At 55.8% G+C, this 13687-nt stretch overlaps 1 protein-coding gene across 4 annotated transcripts in view; it reads left to right on the top strand.

Annotated features, from left to right (window-relative positions):
• Positions 1-13687, top strand: part of FRMD6 (FERM domain containing 6) — a 52093-nt gene that overhangs the window by 20500 nt on the left and 17906 nt on the right. Inside the window, exon 1 of one of the 4 annotated variants that reach the window (XM_054067368.1) lies at positions 6505-6633. The exons of the other annotated variants lie outside the window; for them this stretch is intronic. The gene's annotated coding sequence lies outside the window, so the exon portion shown is untranslated. Of the gene's footprint in view, positions 1-6504; positions 6634-13687 lie in introns of those variants that run through there. 4 annotated transcript variants of the gene reach the window in all.

Here is a 13687-nt window from a genome sequence, read left to right on the forward strand (position 1 = left end):
TCCTCTGGACACATTCCAGCCCCTCAATGTCGTTCTTGGAGTGAGGGGTCTAAAACTGAACCCAAGATCCAAGGTGTGGCCTCACCAGCACTGAGTGCAAGGGCACAATCCCTCCCCTGCTCCTGCTGGACACGCTGTTTCTGATCCAAGCCAGGATGCCATTGTCCTTCTCGGCCACCTGGGCCACTGCTGGCTCATGTTCAGCCACTGTCAACCAACTTCTCCTCCAGGCACCTTTCCAGCCGCTCTTCCCCAAGCCTGGAGTTGCACAGGGTTGTTGTGACCCAAGAGCAGGACCTGGCACTTGGCCTGGTTGAACCCCATCCCGTTGGTCACAGCCCATCCATCCAGCCTGTCCAGATCCCTCCGCAGAGCCTTCCTGCCTTCAAGCAAGTGGTACGAATTGCACTTATTTTTCAGCAGAAAGATTCACAAACCAGTTTTCCTCCAGCGCGACCACGCCGGCGTGGATTCTCTGATGTCTCATAGCACTGGGGCTGCTGGCGTCACCCCCCGAGGGGGCCCCTGCTGGGGTTTTTCTCCTATTTCAGGGGATGGGAGCAGCCCTGAGATGTCTTCCCCTCCGTCAGAAGTGACTGAAGTCAGCTGGGCGGCTCTGAAGCTCGCTGGCGAGCAGGCACACAGACAGGCTAAAAATATTCTTCTTCTGTGATCTTTCCTCTCTGTCTGCCCCTCCCCGCCGGCCGCTGCCTTTCCTGCTTTATAACACACTTCCATAGGCTTTTCAGGAGGCTTAGAGCAAGCCCCGGGAATAAATCCCAGGCCCAGAGCCCCCCAGAAAGCCCCAGATGGGCTCTAAAAAGGGAACGGATAGAGGAGTGGGGATGGAAGGAGGGTACAGGGCTGCAGAAATGCAGGTTTATCAATAACCCAAGGTGGGAACTGGATGATCTTTAAGGTCCTTTCCAACTCGAACCATTCTATGATTCTATGAACTTGGTAATAAAACCCACGTTGGAGTGCAGGGCTGGGCGAGGAGCTGGGAATCCGGCGGAAGGAGGTGATCCTGCCTTTCCATCCGGCCATCCCGAGGAATCTCACAGGCTCTAATCACATCCGGCTGCTGCAACATGAAGTTAAAAGAGGATCCTGGGTTCTGGGCAGCTGCAAATACCGTGGGGTAGATAAGCAGAGAGCACTGCGTCCGCACTGCTGGTGGGGCAGCAAGCAAGGGCGATGCCTGGGATGCACTCTTAGATTTCCTCAATCATTCCAGTCCTTGTGTATTCAGGCTGGATATTGTCTCCATCTCCATTTGGCTTAGATCTCATCAAACTGCTTCTTATTTTTGATCCTTGCTGACTTCCCAGGCAAAGAGAGGGGAGAGAGAAAGAGATTTGGGGTTCCGGTTAAATACATTAACACATTCCCCAGCCAAATCCTAACAGTGGGAGGTGTTCCTGCCCATGGCAGGGGGGGGGTTGGATCTGAATGGGCTTTAAGGTCCTCTCCAACCCTCCACCAGCACCTCCCATGTCCCCAGCATGCAGGATGGCCAGCGGGACGGGGGTGGTTCTGCATTGCTGACATTCCTGCTCCGGGCGCTGATGGCTGCGTGCCACCACCGGCCATCCCAGGCTGGTCATCTTGTTCCTGGCCACCACTCAGGTACTGAGCTAGGGTGTCCCTGGGCCACTGCCCGGGAAGCTCCCCCTTTCCCTGAGGCCAACTGAGGATGCTGAGCACCATCCAGGACTGCCTCCTGCACACTGGCTACCGGCTTTCCCAACTCACTGGCTGTTCAACTGGGATGGACTGGGCTGGATGGAGTTGGGGCTGTTGTGAGGTCACTGCTCCAGGCAGGTTCACCCAGGGAAGAAGCAAAATTGGGTAGCACTGGGGCAAAAAGGAGGGGTCCCAATGTGTACCCAGCATTTAATCACAAACCCAATTAAAGCAGAGGCTCAATTATATGATGTGGGTATTTCTGGCCCAAAATCTGACATCGTTCTCCTAAAGGGCCCAGAAAATGCTGGAGGAAGCCCTTGCTCCCCAGCATTTTCTGGGCCCAGATCCCTCCATCCCAGTTGCTCCAGCGCAGGGTGGGGATGAGTCCGCCCCAGCCTGGATGGGGAAGGAGAAAGAGCTTCCTTGGAAATCCCTCGGGTAATGCGAGAAATGGAGCGAGGTCCAGCTCCTCACTGGAGTTTATAGCAACAAGCTCGCTGTTGTGGCTCTCTGCTGGGGTTTCTTTATTTATTTTCTTCCCATTATGGGCTGAGAAACCATCCCGAGCCCGAGCCCAGCCCATTCACAGTCGCTGGGATTTGTTTTCCTATCTGGTCCAGGGAAGAGTTCCTAAATCTCAGCTGCAGCCAGAGCCAGGGAGCTGACGCCGTGCCAAGCGCCGTCGAGAAGCAGCGACGCCCCTGTCCCCAAATGCACCCCAGCAGGGGCTCGCTGGCTGCCCTCCCAAAAGCCGAGCATCGCGGGAGGATGCTGAGGTCCCTGTGCTGCTGGATTTTCTTGGCAGGAAATCCTAAAAATCACCCCAGGTGGATTCCGAGCACCGACAGCAGCGTTCCTTGGGTCAACAGAGTCCCAGAGGGGTTGAAAACCATCCTGGAAAAGATGTTGGTCCTTGGGAAAGGGAGCGGGGTGCTGAGGCCAGGGAGGATTTAGTTGTTCCTCTGTTGTTGCGTTTATAATTTTTAGCCCATCAGCAAAATCATAGGGAAACTATGTACAAGATAAGAGAGCTCACACGATTGTGGAACCATCCCTGCCGGTAACAATGCTGTTATTGAAATGCTGGGATGGAAGCCACTCGGCTGGTGATAACACAGGATCGCAGGGAACAGCTGCTCTTTCCCCTCCTCTTCATATAAATATATCCAGATATGGAACTGTTGGAATGGCTCCAGAGGAGGCTATGGAGATGATCTGAGGGCTGGAGCACCTCTGCTCTGAGGACAGGCTGAGTTGGGGTTGTTCAGCCTGGAGAAGAGAAGGCTCTGGGGAGACCTTAGAGCAGCTTCCAGCACTGAAAGGGCCTCCAGGAAAGCTGGGGAGGGGCTTTTTCCAAGGGCCTGGAATGACAGGATAAGGGAGAATGGCTTTAAAATGTAATGGGGAAGATTTAGATGAGACATCAGGAAGGAATTCTTCATGCTGAGGGTGGGGAGGCCCTGGCCCAGGTTGCCCAGAGCAGTGGTGGCTGCCCCATCCCTGGAGGGGTTCCAGGCCAGGTTGGATGGGGCTTGGAGCCCCTGATCCAGTGGGAGGTGTCCCTGCCCATGGCAGGGGGTGGAACTGGATGGGCTTTGAGGTCCCTTCCAACCCAAACCATTCTATGATTCTATATTTTATGTGAATGGTATTCTCAGTCATAACCACACTTTGTTTTGGGTTTTTTTTTTGTTTTGAGATACGCCTCACAATGTAATTAGCTCAGTGGAACCCTGTCCAAAGCAAAAAAAAAAAATAGTGTTCCATTTATTATATTTTCCATCTGCGTTTCCGCTTCTTGGGACCTTGAGCAAGATTAATTCCAGAATTGTTAAAGAGAAATGTCACTGGAGTCTTTGGGCTTCTCCCTTCACAAAGAGGAGAGGCAGACCGGACACTGGCTCGCGTCCATCTTTCCAAGCTCTCCCCACATCGGAGCCTTGAGCGGCTCATGACGAGTGTGGCTTTTCCCAGCGATCTCTCCTCCAGCTGTGAGAGCATCTCATGTTGATATCACAGAATCACTTGGTTGGAAAAGACCTTTGAGATCATCGAGTCCAACCATCCCTGTTCACGACTAAACCAGATCCCTGAGCACCTCATCGCCCCATCTTTTAAACCCCTCCAGGGACGGGGACTCCACCACCTCCCTGAGCAGCCTCTGCCAGGGCTGAGAATGCTTTGGTGAAGAAATCTTTCCTGGTGTCCAGTCTGAACCTGCCCTGGTGCAACTTGAGGCCATTCCCTCTCCTCCTGTCACCTGTCACTTGGGAGAAGAGACCAATACCCACCACACCACAACCTCCTTCCAGGCAGTTGTAGACAGGGATGAGGTCTCCCCTCAGCCTCCTCTTCTCCATGCCCAGCATTTCTCCCAGGCTGTATAATAGCATCAGCATACGTGCCGTCCCTGTATATGTTTATAGATTGCCTCGCTGGTATTCGTGAGCTCTTCCCGCTGCTTTATTTAGCCTCTGTGGCAAAGCAGGCGCTGTGTGACTGTATTTCTGTATGACACGAGGCTGGCGGGGTGCAAGCGATGGGGCAGGAATCATAGAATTGTTTGGTTGGAAAAGACCTTTGAGATCATCGAGTCCAAGCGTATCTGTCCTCTACTAAACCAGATCCCCGAGCACCTCATCTATCCGGCTTTTAAACCCCTCCAGGGATGGGGACTCCACCACCTCCCTGGGCAGCCTCTGCCAGGGCCTGAGAACCCTTTTGGTGAAGAAGTTTTTCCTGATGTCCAATCTGAACCTGCCCTGGTGCAACTTACACCCGCTCAGCAGCACTGACATTCTCAGCCACACACAAAGTGATGGGGCTGTGTCCTGCCTGTGCCGTCCCTGACCCCAAAAAGGTTTGATGAGCTGGACCGAGCGACCTGAAGAGCAGCTCTGCCATGCGCCTGGCTCCTGCCTGGCTATCCCCTTGTGTTATGTCCATGAGAAGTGTTTCCATGGTGAATTTTTTTGGGGAAAATAAAAAAAAGACCTTTCTGGGGTGGTTGTTCCTCCTCAGCCATGGTGCTTCCCGTGCCCTCGGCTATGGTGGCGTTTGGATGGGTGGCTTTGCAGGGACACGGCATAACACAAGGATCAAACTGCTGGGTGGGATCACTCTCTAAAACCACATGGCATAGATAAAAGTATGAGCGCAAGCCCAAAGCCCAGGGTTTTCCAGCTCTGCTGAAAGGCAGGCTGGTTTTTTTCCATGAGGAGAGTGGCGGGTTGGATTCCCAGCGCCAGTTCCACGCGCTCATATAATGGAATTACCCAGCACGAGCTGTTGAGCTGCAAACAGATCTCAGAAAGGAGCGTCAGGGTGTTCGTAGCAGAGCTGCTCTTTATTTAGGTCTGGGAAGAAGCGGCTGTTCTCTCCCGGAGAACGCGGGGGCAGAGCCAGCCTCACAGGTCAGCCCCCAAAAACGCCTATAGACGCTAAAAAGCAAGGAATAAATAACTGGTGCGCAAACAATCTCACCAGATGGCACTTGTGAAGAAGGAAAGGCTCGGAGATGCTTTGCTGCTGATTTATGGTGGCGGTGGTGCTGCTGTTCCCATCCTGGGTCATATATGGAGAGACCCGTGTGTGCGTTCGCTCCGTTATGTGCACTGAGAGGCGGGTGGTTGTCACACAAATAAGTCCAATGCATAAGATCCACCTGCCAGGACATCAGGGGAGGCTTTAGAGGAAGTGCTTTGATCCTCATTCTGCTCCTGCCTCAACCCAGCTCCTAAGTACTGGCTAAATACATCCGGATTGGGAATACTGGGTGCAAGGGGTGTTGGGCTCCCCTCTCCAGGGACAATTGGGTCTCCAGGGGGTGGCCAGGTCCCACTAGGAGGATGCTCAGCCCCCAGGAATGCTCAGTCCCAAGGTTGCTCAGATCTCTTCCAGGACACATTCATGTCCTGGGGGATGCTCAGGTCACTTCCAGGACAAGTTCATGTCCCAGGGCATGCCCATGTCTCTTCCAGGGTACATTCGTGTCCCAGAGGATGCTCAGGTCTCTTCCAGGGAATGTTCATGTCCCAGGGATGCTCAGGTCCCTTCTAGGAAAGGTTTGTGTATCCAGGGATGCTCAGGTCTCTTCCAGGGCAGGTTTGTGTCCCAGAGGATGGTCTGATCCCTTCCAGGACACATTTGTGTCCCCAGGTGACGCTCAGGTCTCTTCCAAGACATGTTTGTGTCCCAGACGATGCTCAAGTCCCTTCCAGGACAGGTTCATGTCCCCAGGGAAGGATGCTCAGAGCCCTTCTAGGACACATTTGTGTCCCCAGGGGATGCTCAGCTCCCTTCCAGGACAAGTTGACAATCCCAGGTGATGCTCAGCTCCCTTCCAGGACACTTTCATGATCCCGGAGGATGCTCAGAGCCCTTCTAGGACAGGTTCATGTCCCCAGAGGATGCTCAGCTCCCTTCCAGGACACGTTCATAATCCCAGGGGATGCTCAGCTCCCTTCCAGGACACGTTCACGATCCCAGGGGATGCTCAGGTCCTTTCCAGGACAGGTTTGTGTTCTCAGGGATGCTCAGCTCCCTTCCAGGGCAGGTTCGCGATCCCAGGGGATGCTCAGCTCCCTTCCAGGGCAGGTTCGCGATCCCAGGGGATGCTCAGCTCCCTTCCAGGGCAGGTTCGCGATCCCAGGGGATGCTCAGCTCCCTTCCAGGGCAGGTTCGCGATCCCCCCCGGCCGGTCGGGACCCCGTGGCCCGGGATGGGGCGGGGATGCCCCCCCCTCCCCGCTGTGCCCCCTCCTCTCGGGGTTCCCCGTTGCCCCCCCGTCCGGCGGAGGCGGCGCCGCTCGGGGCGGTGCGGGCTGGGGAAGGGGCGGGGGCGGCGGGATGGGCTGGGCTGGGCTGCGAACGGCCCCGTTAGGCTCGGATCGGCTCGGAGCGGCTTGGAAGGGCACGGCACGCAGCTCGGTCCCCGGAGCCGCAGGTAGGTGCGCGCCCGGCATCCGCAGCGCTCCCGCACCGGCTCTCACGGTTGTGCCCGGTTCATCCCTGGCTCACCCCGGCCAGGCTCAGCCCGATTCATCCCCGGTTCATCTCGGCCCAGTTCATCCCAGCCCTGTTGATCTCGGCTCAGCCCAGCCCGGTTCAGCCCAGCCCAGTTTATCCCAGCCCGGTTCATGCCGTCGCGCTTGATTTCAGTTCATCCCAGACCGGTTTATGCAGTCCCAATTGATCCCAGTTCATCCCAGCCCCGTTTATCTCCTCCCGGTTGATCCCGGTTTATCCCAGCCCGATTCCTCCCGGCTCATCTCGGCCCGGCTCTTCCTAGTTCTGTTCTTCCCAGCCTGGTTCATCCCAGCCCTGTTGATCCCAACTCAGCCTATCACGGTTCATCCCTGCCCCTTTCATTCCGCTTTATCCCGGCCCGGTTCAGCCCATCTCTTTCCAGCCCGGTCGATCCTAGTCCAGTTCATCCCAGTTCGGTTGATTCCAGACTGGTCAATCCCAGCCCAGTTCATCCCAGTTCGGTTGATTCCAGACTGGTCAATCCCAGCCCAGTTCATCCCAGTTCGGTTGATTCCAGACCGGTCGATCCCAGCCCAGTTCATCCCAGTTCAGTTGATCCCAGCCCAGTTCATCCCAGTCCAGTTGATCCCAGCCCAGTTCATCCCAGCCCGGTTGATCCCAGCCCGGTTGATCCCAGCCCAGTTCATCCCAGTCCAGTTGATCCCAGCCCGGTTGATCCCAGCCCAGTTGATCCCAGCCCAGTTCATCCCAGTTCGGTTGATCCCAGCCCAGTTCATCCCAGTCCAGTTGATCCCAGTTCGGTTGATCCCAGCCCAGTTCATCCCAGTCCAGTTGATCCCAGCCCAGTTCATCCCAGTTCGGTTGCCTCCGGCTCACCCCACTCTGGTGGGTCCCGGTGGGTCCCGGTTGGTCCCGGTGGGTCCCGGTGCCCCCGGTGGGTCCCGGTTGGTCCCGGTGGGTCCCGGTGGGTCCCGGTGCCCCCGCTTGTTGCGCCGGAGCCTCCGGAGCTCGCGGCGGGGCTGCAGGAATGCGAGTCATTTCCTCCGCCCGCCGAGGGGAGCCGGGCGGCTCCTGCCCCGACACCGGGGACCGCGGCTCCCCCTCACCCGTGGCATGTCCTGCCCCCGGGTCACGCTTGCCCACGAGTCCCCTCGCCCGCGGGTCACACTCTCCCGTGAGTCCCCCTGCCCTTGGACCTCTCACCAATGGGTCACACTCACCCGCGGGACCCCTTTGTCACACCCATCCACGGGTCCCCCTGCACATAGATCCCTTTGCCCCAGGCCACACTCATCCACGGGTCCCTTCACCCGTGGGACCTCTCGCTCCTGTGTCACACTCAGTCACAGGTCCCCCTGCCCATAGATCCTCCTGCCCGGGGTCGCATTCATCCATGGGTCCCCTCGCCCACGGATCCTCTCACCCCCGGGTCACATTGGCCCATGAGTCCCCTCACCCATGGATCCTCTCACCCCCGGGTCACATTGGCCCGTGAGTCCCCTCACCCATGGATCCTCTTACCCCCGGGTCACACTCGCCCATGAGTCCCCTCACCCACGGATCCTCTCACCCCCGGGTCACATTGGCCCATGAGTCCCCTCACCCACGGATCCTCTTACCCCCGGGTCACATTGGCCCATGAATCCCCGTACCCGTGGATTCCTTTGCCCCGGGTCACCCTTTACCACAAGTCCCCCTGCCCACAGGTCCCCTCACCCCAGGTCACACTCATCCATGGGGCCCCTCGCCCATGGGACCCCTTGCCCTAGGTCACACATGCCCACAGGTCCACCTGCCCTTGGGACCTCTCACTCTTGGGTCACACTTGCTCACAAGTCCCCTCACCCGTAGGACCTCTCGCCCCTGGGTCACACTCATCCACGAGTCCCCGTGCCCATAGATCCCTCGCCCCAGGTCACACTCGTCCACGAGGCCCCCTGCCTGGGACCCCTTGCACCAGGTCACACTTGCCCATGGGCCCCTTTCCCATGAGTGTCCTTGCCGCTGGGTCACCCTTGCCCACGAGTCCCCTCACCTGTGAGACCTCTTGCTCATGGGTCCCCCTCACCCATGGGTCACACTCACCAATTGGCCCCTTTGTCCCTGGGTCACTCTTGCCAGGGACCCCTCACCCGTGGGTCCCCTTTGTCTGCGAGGCCTCTTTTCCGTGGGTTTCATTCATCCATGGGTCCCCTTGCTTATGAGATCCCTCACCCGCGGGTCCTCTCATCCATTGGTCCCCTTACCTCTTGGTGACCTCATTGGTCCTCTTGGCTGTGGGTTTTGCTTGCCCAGGAGACCCATGGGTCCTTCCATCCACAGATGGGTCATAGGGAACCCCATTGTCCCATGGGTCAGCGGTGGAAGTGCTGTGGCTCGGAGTGCAAGCTGCTACCTGGTGGTGCCACTAATGTTCTTCTCCACGTTTCCCACTGGAGATGCGAATCCATGCCAGGTTCTGGAATTGGCGAGGATGAACCCACCCACCTCTTAAACCAGGCTTTAATGGACACCATGCCTTCATGACAGCGAGGAAATTGGGTTTCCCAGGACTGAGCTGAGGTTTCCTAGGACTGAGCTGAGGTTTCCCAGGGCCGTACTTGGTGTTCCCGTGTCCTTTGACTCGCATGTAGGAGTGAGGCAGTGCCCGTCCCCACCGTGCCCGGCCTCTTGCCACCTTCCCAGTCTTGAATCAGCTTTATTTTCCTGCTCTTCTCATGATCATGAGGATGTTTTTTCCCCCTCTGAGCCAAACTCTGCTTTTCCAGAGATGCTTTGGTGGCGCTGATGGAATGGGGAGTGCGCGGAGCTTTGCTGCTCTGGTTTGTGCCTGTGTTTTTCCATACGGCTCCAATTCTTGGGCAGAGCAGGGATTAATTCAACCTCTCTTGCTTGAAAGCGTTGTTGTTTAGTTTAAAACCCCCATTCCCGAAGGCGCGTTGGGGTTCGGTTTTAGGTACTGACTTTTTTACTATCGTTTTATGAAGGCGTTTCTGGTTGGAAACTGGGTTTATCCAGGCTTTTTCAACGCCGAGTCTGTAAGCAATTATTCCATTACATGAAAGTCGGGATGCTGGAAAAAAAAAAAAAAAGATTTAATTCAGACCAGATGTAAAAATAAATGTGAATTTCAAATGAAGATGATGTCAGCTCCCTCCTGCTAAAAAAAAACCGGCAGCCTTTGGACTCCAGATGGAGCTCCCAAACGATGGCGGCGGGGGAATATCGGCCCACTTGTTAATTGAGGTTTATGCCTTTTTTTTCCCCTCTCCTGGTCTGAAAAGCGAGCATAGGGTGTCTTTAAACAAACAAACCGAGGTTTTTATAGTTGCTGCTGGGGCAAGGAAGGTTCTGGAAGCTCTGGTGGGGCTGAGGAGCTCGCCTGGTTGGAGAGAGGGAGAGCAGCACTGCTGGGGGATGGCAAAGCCCTCTCTGCCTGATTCAGGATTAAGAAAGTAACTTGGATTGGCTTCGTTTTCATAGAATCATAGAATTGTTTGGTTAGAAAAGACCTTCAAGGTCATCGAGTCCAACCGTCCCTGTCCACTACTAAACCAGATCCCTGAGCACCTCATCTCCCCAGCTTTTAAACCCCTCCAGGGATGGGGACTCCACCACCTCCCTGGGCAGCCTCTGCCAGGGCCTGAGAACACTTCCCATGAAGAAATTTTTCCTGATGTCCAATCTGAACCTGCCCTGGTGCAGCTTGAGGCCATTTGCTGGATCTGGAGATGAAGGCACCGCAGGGATCTGGTAGTCCAGACGCAGGGATGGAGAATGGAGCTAGGTTTGGGCTCTTGGCCATCCACAAAGTGCTGCACATCCTTTTTCCCCCCTCTCCATGTGCCTAAAGCACTGCACATTTCCCATTTTTGTTGCTGATCCCATGGAGGGGCGCGTGGCCAGGAGCAGGGCACCAGGCACGGGGCTCCCCGAAAGTGCTTTCCCTCAGGAAGGAAGGGTTTGGCCAGGCTGGAGCATCTGGAGGGGGGTTATTGACTAGAGATGTCCATGGTTTGGAACGACAATGTGGGGTGGTGACGCTGGCCCTTACGGCTGCTTTGTGGTCCGGGGGAGCAGATCCCACAGCCAAGGCTCAGGGCCAAATCTCAAGGGATTTATGGATGCTGCAGCCTGCCCATGGAGAGGGGAGCAAAGACTATGCGTTATATCCATGGGCATCCTTTGGAGCGATGCTTGTGGTCCAAGACCTGCATTTGAGCAGGTTTGGACTTTGCTTGTGATGCCAGGAGAAGGTCATAAAGTGCTTGGGAATACAAGGGGACCAAAGCTGGGTGGATCCTTGTGTCCTGAGCATCGTCCCCCCCACTAAACTTGACACAACTGTCTGCTCCTAGCAGATATTGTTTCAATCCCAAAGGCTCAGGGCAACGTTTTTTCCGGAAGGAAATAGGATGGAAGGGGCTGGTTTGAGAGCAGAAGAAGGAAGAGGAAGAGCAGGCGCCGTCCCTCCCTCTCTGGAGCCTCTGCCAGGCGAGATCCATTCCTGTGTGCATCCTTGGCGGAGGCCAGACGGCTTAATTTATTTTTCAGTGTGCTGAAGTAAGGGAATGAGGAGGCCTGGAGAGACTGTGCCGTGGGGCGCAGGCGGGTGGAAAATCAACGCTTCCAGGCCGGATTCGGCTCCGTGTATGGAAGGAGGACGGGCAGGGGAAGTGGTTTCCCGAGCTACTGTGGCTCTGCCTGTGTTTCCCCATGCCCTGATGTGATGTCCTACGGGCACTGGCTGTGATTGCGGCTGCGGTGTGAATAGGATGTGCAGGAGGAGAAGCCACTGTTTGGGGCACAATGTCCTTGGCCATCCCTGGCTGTCCCCAGAAAGCATTCCTTGCTGTTGTCCCATTGCGGCGGCCGAAGGTGAGGATGAGGAAGAGGGTTGCAGAAGTGAATTCCTGGAGGGACCTTCCTTGCAGAGGCTTTTTGGACACCTCCAGTGCTCAGAGGCATCTGCTGAGGCTGGTGGGGCTGGTGGGGCTGGCCCCTGGCTGCCCAGGCTGAGTTTCCAGCATCCAAATAGGTTTAGGGGGGGATGAAGTAATGTAATATTTATAACCGACTCCTTTTTCCCAGTGAAGGTCTCTTTCATCTGCCTCTCTTCATTAGGAGGAAACTGTTGAGTTCATGAAGAATTGGAGACGATTTTAATTACGGGGCAACCACAAGCAGGAATTAATCTAGCTTTTGGGTTAGGAGAAGCTGCATTAAGTGACGTCCTTAAAACTTGTAATAACAGCTCATGCATACCTGCGCCCTGTGATGTGGGGTAAAACCTACTCTGAACTCTTAAAAACAAGAAATTCCTGCCCTCTTAATTCATCTTCCCATCACGCTCGGCGCTTTGGGCTGCTTCTTGCTGTAGGACAGCCCATGCCTATGTGTGGGTCCTGTGCTGGATCTCTTCCCCTCATCCTGTTAGGGCTCAAGAGGGTTGGAACGAAGCGTGGTGATGGGTTTGATCCGTGTGGGTCCTGTGTCGCATCTTCCCTCTCCTCTGTTGGGGCTCAAGAGGGCTGGAACAAAGCCTGGTGGTGGGTTTGATCCATGTGGGTTCTGTGCTGGATCCCTTCTCATCCCTGTTGGGGCTCGGGAGGGCTGGAACAAAGCCTGGTGGTGGGTTCAATCCGTGTGGGTCCTGTGCTGGATCCCTTCTCATCCCTGTTGGGGCTCAAGAGGAATGGAACAAAGCCTGGTGGTGGGTTTGATCCGTGTGGGTCCATTGCTGGATCCCTTCTCATCCCTGTTGGGGCTCAAGAGGAATGGAACAAAGCGTGGTGGTGGGTTTGATCCATGTGGGTCCTGTGCTGGATCCCTTCTCACCCCTGTTGGGGCTCAAGAGGAATGGAACAAAGCCTGGTGGTGGGTTTGATCCATGTGGGTCCTGTGTCGCATCTTCCCTCTCCTCTGTTGGGGCTCAAGAGGACTGGAACAAAGCCTGGTGGTGGGTTTGATCCATGTGGGTCCTGTGCTGGATCCCTTCTCATCCCTGCTGGGGCTCGGGAGGGCTGGAACAAAGCCTGGTGGTGGGTTTGATCCATGTGGGTTCTGTGCTGGATCCCTTCTCATCCCTGTTGGGGCTCAAGAGGGCTGGAACAAAGCCTGGTGGTGGGTTTGATCCATGTGGGTCCTGTGTCGCATCTTCCCTCTCCTCTGTTGGGGCTCAAGAGGACTGGAACAAAGCCTGGTGGTGGGTTCAATCCGTGTGGGTCCTGTGCTGGATCCCTTCTCACCCCTGTTGGGGCTCAAGAGGGCTGGAACAAAGCCTGGTGGTGGGTTTGATCCATGTGGGTCCTGTGTCGCATCTTCCCTCTCCTCTGTTGGGGCTCAAGAGGACTGGAACAAAGCCTGGTGGTGGGTTTGATCCATGTGGGTCCTGTGCTGGATCCCTTCTCATCCCTGCTGGGGCTCGGGAGGGCTGGAACAAAGCGTGGTGGTGGGTTTGATCCATGTGGGTCCTGTGCTAGATCCCTTCTCATCCATGCTGGGGCTCGGGAGGGCTGGAACAAGGCCTGGTGATGGTTTTGATATCCTATAGGGCAGGATTTGTTAAAAACATGGATATTTTGGCAAAGGAGGGGGATGAATTTGGCTGATGGAGAAATGGGCTGGATCCGTTTGGGGTGTGAGGGGGGTGGATGAAGTTGTGATGGTCTGGTGGCTACCATGGGATACAAACCTGACCGAAACCCATGAGGATGGAGGCTCAGCCGCTCGCTTTAAATACACAGAGGGAGAAAGAAATGCTATGGATGCAAAGCAGCTTCGCTTCACATGCACAGACGCTGCGCGCTTGCTCCTTTGGAAGGAAAAACCCACCTCAGCCAGCAAATTCAAGCGATGTTAAATCCCTAACCCTGGAATTGCATCCAAATTGATATTTCCTACGAGAGCCTGGCACGCAGCTCTGGCACCTCCGTCTGAACCGGGTCCCAGCCTCTGCCTGCCCTCGGATGTGTTTGCGAGGTCCCGTGCTGGATAAATCCCCGCTGAGT

This window comes from Cuculus canorus, chromosome 5, assembly GCF_017976375.1.
Source record: "Cuculus canorus isolate bCucCan1 chromosome 5, bCucCan1.pri, whole genome shotgun sequence".
NCBI classification, from domain to species: Eukaryota; Metazoa; Chordata; class Aves; order Cuculiformes; family Cuculidae; genus Cuculus; species Cuculus canorus.